At 46.2% G+C, this 11,729-nt stretch overlaps 2 non-coding genes across 2 annotated transcripts; both read right to left on the bottom strand.

Moving 5' to 3' along the window:
• Positions 1 to 3,258: 3,258 nt before the first annotated feature.
• Positions 3,259 to 3,330, bottom strand: TRNAD-GUC (transfer RNA aspartic acid (anticodon GUC)). Its single transcript has one exon. It is a non-coding gene; the product is annotated as a tRNA-Asp (tRNA).
• A 472-nt stretch (positions 3,331 to 3,802) lies between these two features.
• Positions 3,803 to 3,888, bottom strand: TRNAY-GUA (transfer RNA tyrosine (anticodon GUA)). Its single transcript is given in 2 exon segments — positions 3,803 to 3,838; positions 3,852 to 3,888. It is a non-coding gene; the product is annotated as a tRNA-Tyr (tRNA).
• Between the last annotated feature and the right edge of the window lie 7,841 nt (positions 3,889 to 11,729).

Here is an 11,729-nt window from a genome sequence, read left to right as displayed (position 1 = left end):
GTCTTCCTGACAGATTGGCTGGGAAGGAGCATGGGGAAGGGGCTGTACAACAGCAAGTAATAAACTTAATTGATTTCATCCAGATGTTTTCAAATACCAAAAAGGAACACCACCAGTGGCCAGGAGCCATGCTGCAAAGGTTACCTGATTAGGTTTTAACCTTTCATAGGGACAATTGTGATTTTTCTTTTAAAGCTGCGTGAAATGTTTTGGGATATGTGTTATCCAAAGGTAGAATTAGTGTGGACTCGAAAAAGTGACATGATTCCTGGAATGTTTCAGAGCCCACCTTAGGCAGCAAGATAAGAAGTAAGGGGCAGATTTACAAGCCCCTTGCGCCACTTTTGCGTCACTTTTAACATAGGAAAAATTACACAAAAGTGGCGCAAGGGGCTTGTAAATCTGCCCCTAAGAGTTCTTCAAGACGCATGCACAGTGGGTCTGGTCGGACCAGCGAGCAGAAGCATTGAAGTGTCAAGGATGCACTCCTACACAATGACACCATGGCGTACTTCGACACACGAACACTTACTGATCTCATAGTGGATGGTAGTCCAGCAGGGCTGGGAGCTGTTTTGATTCATGAAATATCAGAAGTCTGAACACCCATTACATTTGTGAGAAATGTCCTTACGGATGCAGAGTTCAGATATTCACAAATTGAGAGGGCGTATTTGGCCATCAGGTGGGGGTGCACTCTTTTCCATCTATATCTGTACACCCAGCATTCTGCCTGGTCCACAAAAAAGACCTATAATTTATTTATTTGCTGGCACATCTCACCATTCTCCACTGAGGATTGAGACGGAGATAATGCAGCTCCATCAGTACTGTTTCACAGCCATATAGAGACCAGGGACTGAGAACCCTGCTGCTTATTTATCCCATCCTCGTCGCCAGCGTTATTTTGTGACCAATGGGCAGATCAGGGTTAGGTCAGCCCCAAATTCAGTGTGTGTGTGGCATAGCATTACAAAATGTGCACAGGCTTGAGTGGTCCAGTTTTCTTTATCACATGCCCTCAGCCTAGCCCAGGGCCGGACTGGGAACCGAAACCGACCTTGGCAAACTGCTCGGCCGTCCCCTCAGGGGGGAGGAAGGGGGTGTGGCCGGGGCGATTGCTATGGCCAGTTTCGGCCTATTTTGTTACAGGGGGCTGATATTGCCGGCCCCGGTAACAAAAACGGCCCCCCAGGGGCCCAAAACCGCCCCCCAGCCAGCCGGCCCACCGGGAAAACGCTGGGTGCCCGCTACGGCCAGTCCGGCCCTGGCCACGCCTCGTGCTCAGGTTGACAGTGCTGTGCCGGGGTGTTGTGAACTCCCTGTTTTTGCAGCCACAGTGGTTGTGGGGTTCTTTATACAACTCAGCAGACAAAAGCTCATAATTAAAGCTATAAATGAATACCAGCTTCAATAGGAACGCAAGCAGAACCAAGGAAGAAGAAAAGATGAGTAGATAGAAAACGGAAAGAAGGAAGGAATGTTAAATGGAAGGACCGATGAAAGGGAGGAAGAGTATAAGAAAAGTAGGAATGGTAATAGGCAGCCGCAGCCCATGCAGGTAAGAGCGAAGGGCCAGGTGGGGGGATTACAACAGACAGCAGAAAAATAATTAAGATTTCATTTTCCCTTGTCATCGTCTGTCGAATCCTCCCCCCAACTCAGCCCCACCACTCTTACCTGCACGGGCTGCTCCTGGTAATAGGATAGATGGATGAGTGGGTGGATGAAAGAATGAGTGGGTGGATAGGTGGGTAAACAGGTAAAAGGATGGCAGAGTAAAAGGAAATAAGGGGCATATTAACAAGGCAGCTCTATAAAATTATCGCCACTTTTGCTACTGTTTTCGGCCGAAAAGCAGCGATAATTTAATCGCCTTTTCAGCAAAGACACGCTATCGCGTGTTTTGCTGACTTAGAGCCCGTTTCCAGCACGCCTATCTTTGCATCGCTAATGAGATGCAAAGTAGGCGTGGCTGTGAAACTAACCAGGGAAAATATCGAGAAGGCAGCTTCACGATATTAACAAGGAAGGGTAGCGATTATTTAAATCGCGTTAAGTACGCCTTAACGCAGGAATTTAACGTCTGTTAAATTCCGGACTAAGGCATACTTTACATGGGGGGTGGATTCTGTGGCTAAGACCACAGGCCCTATCATCTAGGATATCGCCGTTTTCCACCATGGAAAACGGTGATATCCACACTATCTCTGGAATTTTTATCACCTCGGCGATGCGCGTTGTTGATAACGCGCTAATCGGGGATTCATTGCAGAGATAGCCGGCGATAAATATGCAAGCGCTAAGCGCGCTTTGCGATATTTATCACCGGCACTTGTTAACATGCCCCTAAGAGAGTATGGGTAGATGGATAGATGGAAGGCTTTATTGCAGTATGGGTAAGTCAAATGTATGGATGGACGTATTCATAGATTATGGATGTGTGAACGGATGAATGGAATAGAATGGCTCAGGGATAGAAAGGGGAAAGACTGAAAGATGGATAAAGGAATAATTGGAAGACAGAATGAAAAAGTCAAATAGTGGCTATCTGTGGGTGGATGGAAGGGTGAAAGGATGAATGGATGGATGCTCGAATGGAAGAGACAATGGAGCTCTTCTCTGGAAGATTCAGCTCACTTAATTTGCATATTTAGTGCCATCAGAACTTTGGTTCAAAGTGGGGGTACTTTAGTTTTCTGCCAACCACCTCGGTGCTGTGACACCTGCATGAGTAGTATAGTCTACAGCTCCCCTGAAATCGACGCTGCTATTATTTGAATGACTAAGTCGGAATTACTTACGAATTCTAGATTCTTTTTTTTTAACCTTTTAATATCATTTATTAGGTGCAAAGGAGTTTATACGTTGATTATTCCACAATTTGTACCACGTTTCATGCGAAATGTCCATTGTTTGGATGATAATAGTAACCTAAACAACGAAAAATGTCAAACAATCGATCAGAAAATGTGTTGTGCGATAAAATGTTGATAGCTCCCCTCAGTGTGATCCGGGAAAGTTTCTCATTTGATTCCAATGACTGTAGAACTTGAGTCTAGAAGCCAAGTAAGTGCCAGGTATACCGCCGATTATCTGCGTTGTGTACTTTGTCACACGTTGCAGTATTGATTAAAAAAAATAGCTAAACAGAGACCTAAAACGAAGATATAATGTACCTTCTTGCTAAGTGAGGAATGGGCAAGAAGTTATCCTTTAAAGATAAAATAAAGACAGATATTGCATCAAAAGTACATCCTCCCCGTCGGGGAATTGAACCCCGGTCTCCCGCGTGACAGGCGGGGATACTGACCACTATACTAACGAGGATCAGATATGCACATGACTCCTGAGCAGCTCCTTGTTGTGGTCTATCAGACGCCCATTCCTGCCTGTCACTGATCTCTTTTATTTCCCAGCTCCGTCATACACACACACACACTCCTCCCTCACACCTCACAGCAGCCCTCTCGCCTCCCAGCAGACGCTCTCAGCAGCATCCCCTGATGCCAGAGTCACCACAACCAGCTCCCAGGGCTGCTCCAGACGGGGCCCCGGGCTGGCTCTTCAGCCCAGGGGCCGCTGGCTCTGTCTGATGATGGGGGGGCGGGGGCTGATGATGGGGGTGCGGGGGCTGCACACAAGGAGTCTCCCCCAAACTGCCTCCCTCCCTCCAGCCGGAGGAGAGAGCTGGGTTGTAAAGGTGAAGAGAGGAGGCAGGAAAAGCCCCGGCGTGCGAGGGTCTGAGAAAGAGGCGCTTTCTATTGTGAAGCAGAAGAAAAAAGTGAAGAGTTTGCAAAAGTCCTTCGAGCCGGATTTGAACCAGCGACCTAAGGATGTCAGACACTCCACTACAGTCCTCCGCTCTACCAACTGAGCTATCGAAGGCTTTGATGAGTGCACCTGACAAGCTGCTATATGGCATAAGAACGGGGTCCCGAGGCAGCCCATCGAGGTCGTTTTTTGTTTTTAAACACCAACTCAAAGGCTTGATAAACCTGCAAAGCCGGCAATGAAGAGTTTCCTTTCCACAGCAACACCCCCTACATACAGCTCAAAAGGGCTGAAAAGAAACAAGCACATCCCCATTTCACTTTTTACCAATCCACAGACCTTTCTCAGACACATGACAATGGGGAATAACAACCCGGCAGACTTTCACCACTGCCCCTGGCCCAAACGCTCACAGCACTTTGCTCCCTGACCCCGGAGGCACTTGAAAACCTCGACGGGGGTCACGCAGCGCGGGACCTGCCGGCTTTCTTCCTCGGAGGTGAGAGCTACGAGTGCCCGGATGCACAGTCGGTGCGATCCTTGCAGCTGGCACCCGATCCGGCCCGCGAGTGTCTGGGCCAGGGCCAGGATTGCGTCTCTGCTCTCTCCCCCGACCCGCCTCTGGTGACCCAGCAGCTGACGGCCCAGGGAGCATTGGCCGCAAATCATATCCCTCTCCCTTCGGTTATGGAGGACTGATCACGGCAGTGGGCGAATGGCGGCCTACTGCATATACAGTATTGAAACAGCTATTTGGGGTGGATGCAGGCACGATAACGAGCGAGACATCCAGGGCAATGTTTATAGACAAACTCCCCGAACTTGAGTCAAACTGGAATCGGCGCTGCCTGACTTCAAAATGGCGCCTGCAGAGGACATAATGCCTCGTGATAACTCCGGGCCACCTCAAACAACCAGTCCCATACCAGGGTATCCTTTCCTATGCTGCGTCACCCCCTCTACTGGAATCCTGCTCTCTGTGTTGTTCTTCTAGTTTCTTGACCATGGTGACTTTTGTGCATCCCGCCATATCGCCTTATTTTTTATTTATTTATTTTTTGATGGTCTCCTTCTATACCTACGACCCGGACCCGCCATTTTGTCTGACCTTTGTCCCATTCCTTTTTCCCTCACGACGACTCCTGATGACCCTTGATCGTTTTTTAGGTCGAGCGACCTATCTCAATGCGCATGCGTATTGAGCGGGAGCTCGATATAAAGGGGCTTAAACAGAGGTTTAACTAGCTGGCGATTTGGTGCTGTGCCCGCGCGCTTTCAGGTCAATGCGCAAGCGCATTGACCTAAAATGCGCGTGCACAGCATCAAATCGCCAGCCATCTGTTCCCCAGCAGCTCCGCCCCACAAGCTTCCCCCAGCGTGCGCTCTGGCTCAGCCGAGCCGCACTCCTCCCACACCTCTCACACCTCTCACACACAAGTGAAGCTTCACTTCAAAGGCCCCCACATTTCTCCTCCCCCCTCCCCACAGCAATGCCGGCCGGACTTTCACTTTGACGGCCGCAGGCCGTCTCTCGTGTTTCTCCTCCCCCCTCCCAGTGTTTTTTTTTTTTAAACTTGTTTCTTTTGCTTTCAGCACTCCGCTTCCTCGCAAACAGCATTTAACCCCCACCAAACTATTGTTACTGGTTTCCCTGACCTCCTTAGTGCCGGTCTGCCAGCTCCCATGTCTGTCTCTGCTTCTACCTCATCCTGCCCTGCCCCGGAAGATTCTGCTTCACCGTCCGCGACCCGAGCCTGCTCTGCCTCCGTGGTCGCTCTCCCTCCTTATGCTGCTGCCCTCTCAAGCACTGCCCCTTGTGCGCTTTATGCTGCTTCCTCCTTTCCCCATATGACCTCTTTCTTGTCTGCTGCTTCTGCCCTCCAATATTCCCTCAGACACACTCCATGCTGCTCCTTCTTTCCCCGCACCACTATTTCCGTGACCCGAGCCTGCTCCACCTCCGTGGTCGCTCTCTCCCTCCTTATGCTCCTGCCCTCTCAAGCACTGCCTCTTGTGCGCTCTATGCTGCTTCCTCCTTTCCCCACATGATCTTTCTTGTCTGCTGCTTCTGCCCTCCAATATTCCCTCACACACACTCCATACTGCTCCTTCTTTCCCCGCACCACTATTTTTTTCTGCCCACACTGGCTTTTTTTTTTTAGATAATGGTTATTCCCCTGCCTTCAGCCTAAAGCTCACCTGTAACTCCGCCCGGCCCACTCCCTATTCCTCCCTGCCTCCAGTTCCCTCAACCTGCTCTTCCACACCCCTCGCAGCTCTTTAAAAAAAAAAAAATGTCTTCAATATTTTGGAGAGTCTCGCAGATGCTATTTGCTACCGGGTTGGTTCGCTTTAGAAAAGACAGGAATTGGTTCAAATATAAATGTATTTTTCTTATTTACCGCTCCATATAAGGCCAATAAGTCCTGCAGCGATTGCTCTCAGCACTCATATTCCCTGCAGCACATGTTCTTGTTATTTAAAAAAAAGTTTGTTTCTACCCTCAATGACAGCGCATTAGCTCAACTATGACAGGTTGATTGGGTTAGAAAACGAGGTTTGAACCGCAAGCGTTCTTTCATTGGCTAACACCTTTACAGCGACGGCATGACCGCTGGCTCCTTTTCTGAGACGCAAACAGTATCGCTGGGCTAAAAATGTGATGTTTTTGGCAAGCCCAAAGTGCACTAAAAAAAAAGCGAAAACATTCAGAAGCTTTCTTAAAAAGAAACTCGAAACGGGCAAGGCATGCACAAAGATGACAGTGGGTTAAACAAGCATTGGCATAGCCAATAAGTCTCGCCTTTGGGACCTTATAGGTGTTTTACGAAAGCTATTGCATTTGCCAATGTTTTTAAGCTGTGTTGAAGAGCAGCATGGCTGCTGTGGAGCATGTTCAAAGTTATAATGAAAAAGTGTTATAAGCATTTTTCTTGCTCTACATATACCAAAAAGACATTATGTACAACTGAACGACCCTACTAAACAAGCATTGGCATAGCCAATAGGTCTCGCCTTTAGGACCTTATAAGTATTTAGTTTTGCAGCACAATATCCTTGGTGCAACAACATCAGCTGTTGCATGGCTAAACCTTGTACCTTATAAGTGTTTAGCCATGCAACAGGTGATTTTGTTGCACCAAGGATTTTGTGCTGCATAGCTAAATACATATAAGGTCCCAAAAGCGAGACCTATTGGCTATGCCAATGCTTGTCTCTTTTTGCTGGACTGCCTTAAATATATATATATATATATATTACCTACTGGCGGTCGCCAGTAGGTATATATAGTTAGTATTTTTTTTCTATGGGTTTTTTGAAAATTCTATGTCTAATAACTTTGGCGTTTGTGGACGGAATCGGCTGAAATTTTCAGGAAAATGGCACATTTTGTTTCTGAGCAGCCCTTGAAAATTTGGGGGGGGTTCGTCCAGTGGGGGCCGAGAAAAAAGGGGGGTCCCAAAACGTGTTTTTAACATTGAGTTTTCCATAGGGCGGTTGGCCTCACTTTTAGCCCGAACGGCTGAATGGATTTGCACGAAACTTGGCAAAATTGTAGGGACTGGTAGCCCGATGTGCCTTTTGTAGGTCTCAATATATGTGCTCCAGTGGATTTTGAGAAATTAACGTTTAAAAAAAGATATATATCTGTAACAGCGGACCGGTTAGCGCTCTGGTTCGCGGACTTTTCGCGCAACGGAGCTTTGTGAAGCGAAGCTGATTGGTTCTCCGGCGTCTGTCAACATTCCAAACAGTCCGTAGCGGCCGCCATCTTGTCTCTCGGTAGGATCGAGAGACAAGAGGAGGTCAAAACAAAGGGGGAAATAACTATAAGGGGGCATAGTAGATCCTCGCTGACCCCCTAGGTTTGATGTGGAGGTTTTAAAAGGGCCCCGAGGGGCAAAAAAAAACCAAAATAATAATAATCGAATGGCTGAATGGATTTGCACGAAACTTGGCAAAATATTAGGGACTGGTAGCCCGATGTGCCTTTGCTAGGTCTCAATATATGTGCTCCAGTGGATTTTGAGAAATTAACGTTGAAAAAAAGATATATATCTGTAACAGCGCTCCGCTTCGCGTACTTTTCGCGTTACGGAGCTTTGCGAAGCTGATTGGTTCTCCGGCGTCTGTCAACATTCCAAACAGTCCGTAGCGGCCGCCATCTTGTCCCTCGGTAGGATTGAGAGACAAGAGGAGGCCAAAGCGAAGGGGGAAATGACCATAAGGGGGCATAGTAGATCCTTCCTGACCTCTTAGGTTTGATGTACCATTTTGCCAAGTTTGGTGTAATTCCGTTCAGCCATTCAGGCTGTAGACGTATGTAAATGTCCTATGGAAAATTGCATGGGGAAAACACATTTGAAAGTGTTGAAATTTAGAACCAATTAAAATGTTACTTTGGTTTTGTATTTGTGTGTGATGAAAGTTAATTGGTTATGTATATATGTCAAATGAGAGGAAACCACAGCCATTTTGTGATACTACTGTCTGAGGTACATTTGTGAGGAATTTTTGGTGGTGAATTTCTGGTGTTTGATTTACACAGTACTAACACTTCTGCTACTTTTAAAAAGGTGAGTTGTTAATTTGTAAGGGGAACTATGTTGTACACTTGAAGATAATTTGAAAAAATTTTCTGTTATTTATTTGCAGTCCTTCTGTTATACTAAATACTTGATGAAGTTAGTTTTATATTATGTATTACTAAAAACGATAAATGAAAGTGATTATTTTTTTCTGCAATTTACAGCAAGCAATTTCAAAATAAAATGGCTCACAATGAAGAGACCGTGGCAATTTCTTTTGAATTGTCCACTACATTGATTGAAATTGAGAGCACCAATAATGAAATATTGTCACAAGGAGGACATGACTTGTATGATTCCATTAGATTGATTGAAATGGACAGCACCAAGAATGAAATATTGTCACAAGGAGATGACTTGAATGATTCCACTACATTGATTGAAATTGAGAGCACCAATAATGAAATATTGTCACAAGGAGGAGATGGCTTGTATGATTCCATTAGATTGATTGAAATGGACAGCACCAATAATGAAATATTGTCACAAGGAGGAGATGACTTGAATGATTCCACTACATTGATTGAAATTGAGAGCACCAATAATGAAATATTGTCACGAGGAGATGACTTGAATGATTCCACTACATTGATTGAAATGGACAGCACCAATAATGAAATATTGTCAGAAGGAGGAGATGACTTGAATGATTTTTTTGATCAATCTCTTGATGGCGAATTTATCGAGTGTTTGGAGACCATAGAGTTACAAGAATCATCATTGCAGACTTTTAATGAGGAGATTCCAGATGAGATGATTGAAGAGGAAATTACTGATGAGGACATGTTACTAGTTGTTTCAAATTTAGAAAATTCTGAAGAATAAATTTATATTTAGAAATCAAAAATTGTTTGAGACATTATTCATTTTTATTTTTAATTTATGAGGTTGTAGCGAAGTGATTGTAGTATAAAATGAGACTTATAGTATAGAGTGCAACATTTTTATGTTACATGGTAAGTTTACTCATATTTACTTCCCTTCTGCCACTATATTATCTCCAATGTGTATTTGACATGTCTTCTTCATCTCCGGCCTCCTTTCTCTCACTGTGTGTCTCCGATGCATCTTATCGCTGGTATTTTGTGTAATTACAGAAGAGAGTAAAATAAAATAGTTCGGAACGTGAAAAGGGGGCAAAGTAGAGTACTCCTCACCCTCTAGGCCTTTTTAGGCGGTCCCAAAAGGATCAGTTTCTGCTTTCCTGAGAGATTATGGTATGAGTTCCATATACCACAATAACTTGCATTACAACATGCAAGATATCTAACTCCTATTACCAACTTTTGGAGATATTCGCGCTAAGCGCGAATATCTCCAAAAAGTAACACCTGCCCTGAGCAGTTCTTAGCCATGTTATCCAATGGGAGGTGGATAACATGGCTAAGAGCATTAGCTCGGTAATGCATGAATATCGCTGAGTTTTTAGCGATATTCATGCATTGCGGCCGTTTATTATCGCATTTGCGATAAACCTTGATAATAGTAAGGTTTATCTTCGATAATTTCTGACGATGCTTAGTGGTAAAAAATTGGTTGGTAAGCATCGTTAGCGATAAATATCGCTTAACTTTGGTAATATGCCCCAACGTCTGTTAACGTTCGATTCGAAGGAAATGAGGAAGTGTTGAAAAACATTGTCTGCGCCATCTTGCCTTTTTTGAAATGCCACACTTTTGTCGTGCACGGCAGCCATTTTAGGTGTCTTGACCAGACCCACTCTCTGCACGCTGTCGATTCGTAGCATGGCTCCTCACCCACGCAAGCATCTTCCCTAGGCACTGGTCACCACCGCTCTCTGTCTTATGCATGGGCAATAAACCTCCCCCCATCTGCGCTGCTCTTCCCTGAGAATCACACTCTGTGCCCGCCCGACACCTCCCTTTCGCCCTATTCACTACCGCACCCTCTGACACTCCTCTTTCTCTGTGTCCGATTGTCCAGGCTATCAGCTAGCCCTGCAGATGTAGTTTATGGCCACAGCTGTAAAGAATCACCCCTCTTCAAAGGAGTTATAGTAGATCAAGGCCCACACTCGATGAGATCCGTCACAGCACACACGTTCCTACTATCTGAAAACCATCCTGTATTGTGATTGGGGAGGGGACCGAGCCTGAAGCGGAAGATTCCAGGAATGACTCTTTGTACATCAAAGTTTTTACAATTATGTGTCACATTAAAAATATATAGCACTCCAACAAAGTAGTAGGAATATAAAACTTTAATAACATATAAATATATACAACAAAACAAAAACAGTAAAAACATTTAAACAACGAAGAGACCGTGGCAATTTCTTTTTAATTATCCAATAGATTTATTGAAATTGACAGCACCAATAATGAAATATTCTTGTCAGTAGCGGTCTGTTGTGCGAATAGTTCCAAGGCAGCAGAACGCGCTGAAATCTAGATGGCACGAAAGTGATGTCTAGCAAGTTGCCGCCCAGCAAATAACGGCGTGGGGCGCCACGGGGGTGAGTGAGTCCAGTAGGCACCACAGCTATTCTTACCGGCATTGCAGAATTACTGCTGGGGACAATGCCTGTGCTGTAGCAGGGTCACAGCAGAAACAAAAAGGATTCTGTTGAAGATGTTGTTGGTTTTCAATTTGAAAACAGTTCTGGTGTCAACTGCTATGCTAATGTAGTGGTTAATGTTTTGTTTTCTCTAGAAAATGTAAAAGAGGGGGAGGCAGTCCAAAGTTCCGTTAAAAGGGCAAAGGAAAGGATCGGTGGTTTGAACTATCAGTCAAAAAGGGGAGGGGGTGCAATAATTTTTCCTACCGGGTCACACTGTGCTTTCACCGGAAGTGAGGTCTGCAGGATTGTAGTAATTCAAAGTGAGGCTGGCGCCAGCATGGGAGCGCCGACGTCCCGCGGATACAGTTTCGTCACTCCACGGGCGATCATGGCAGTCATTCCCCATCGGGGGTCGGAGACTCCCGCGGCTCCTCTAGAATCTTCAAGGTCGTGGAGGACTACGGTGGTGGAGTCAACCAGTGACCGGGCCATTTCTTTATGTTGGGCCCGCTCTTGCCAGGTCGACAGCCATTTTGAGAGTTCGGCAGCTACCGGCGATCGCGGGGTCACATGAGCGGACGGGCTCCACCCTGCCGGGCGAGACGTTGCAGCATGGCCACAGTGGAAGAACCGTTATCTAGGTCTTTCCGAAACTGTGCAGCACTGTAGTTGTTAGGATGCCACCGCCTGGAGCGCTGAGGGTGCAGCTGGGAAGCCTCCACCTGGGGAGGCGGGAGAGGCCTGTTCGCACCGTCTCTCCCTCCCAGTGCACCCCACGGCGTCTCGCTTGAGATTTGTTATGGCCGGACCAGGCGATGAGGACGAGGGGGGGGTGGGAGGCATGT

The sequence above is a fragment of the Lissotriton helveticus genome, chromosome 1_2, assembly GCF_964261635.1.
Source record: "Lissotriton helveticus chromosome 1_2, aLisHel1.1, whole genome shotgun sequence".
Lineage (NCBI taxonomy): Eukaryota > Metazoa > Chordata > Amphibia > Caudata > Salamandridae > Lissotriton > Lissotriton helveticus.
Note: the sequence above shows the minus strand (reverse complement) of the source record. Positions and strands in the feature narration are given on the sequence as shown.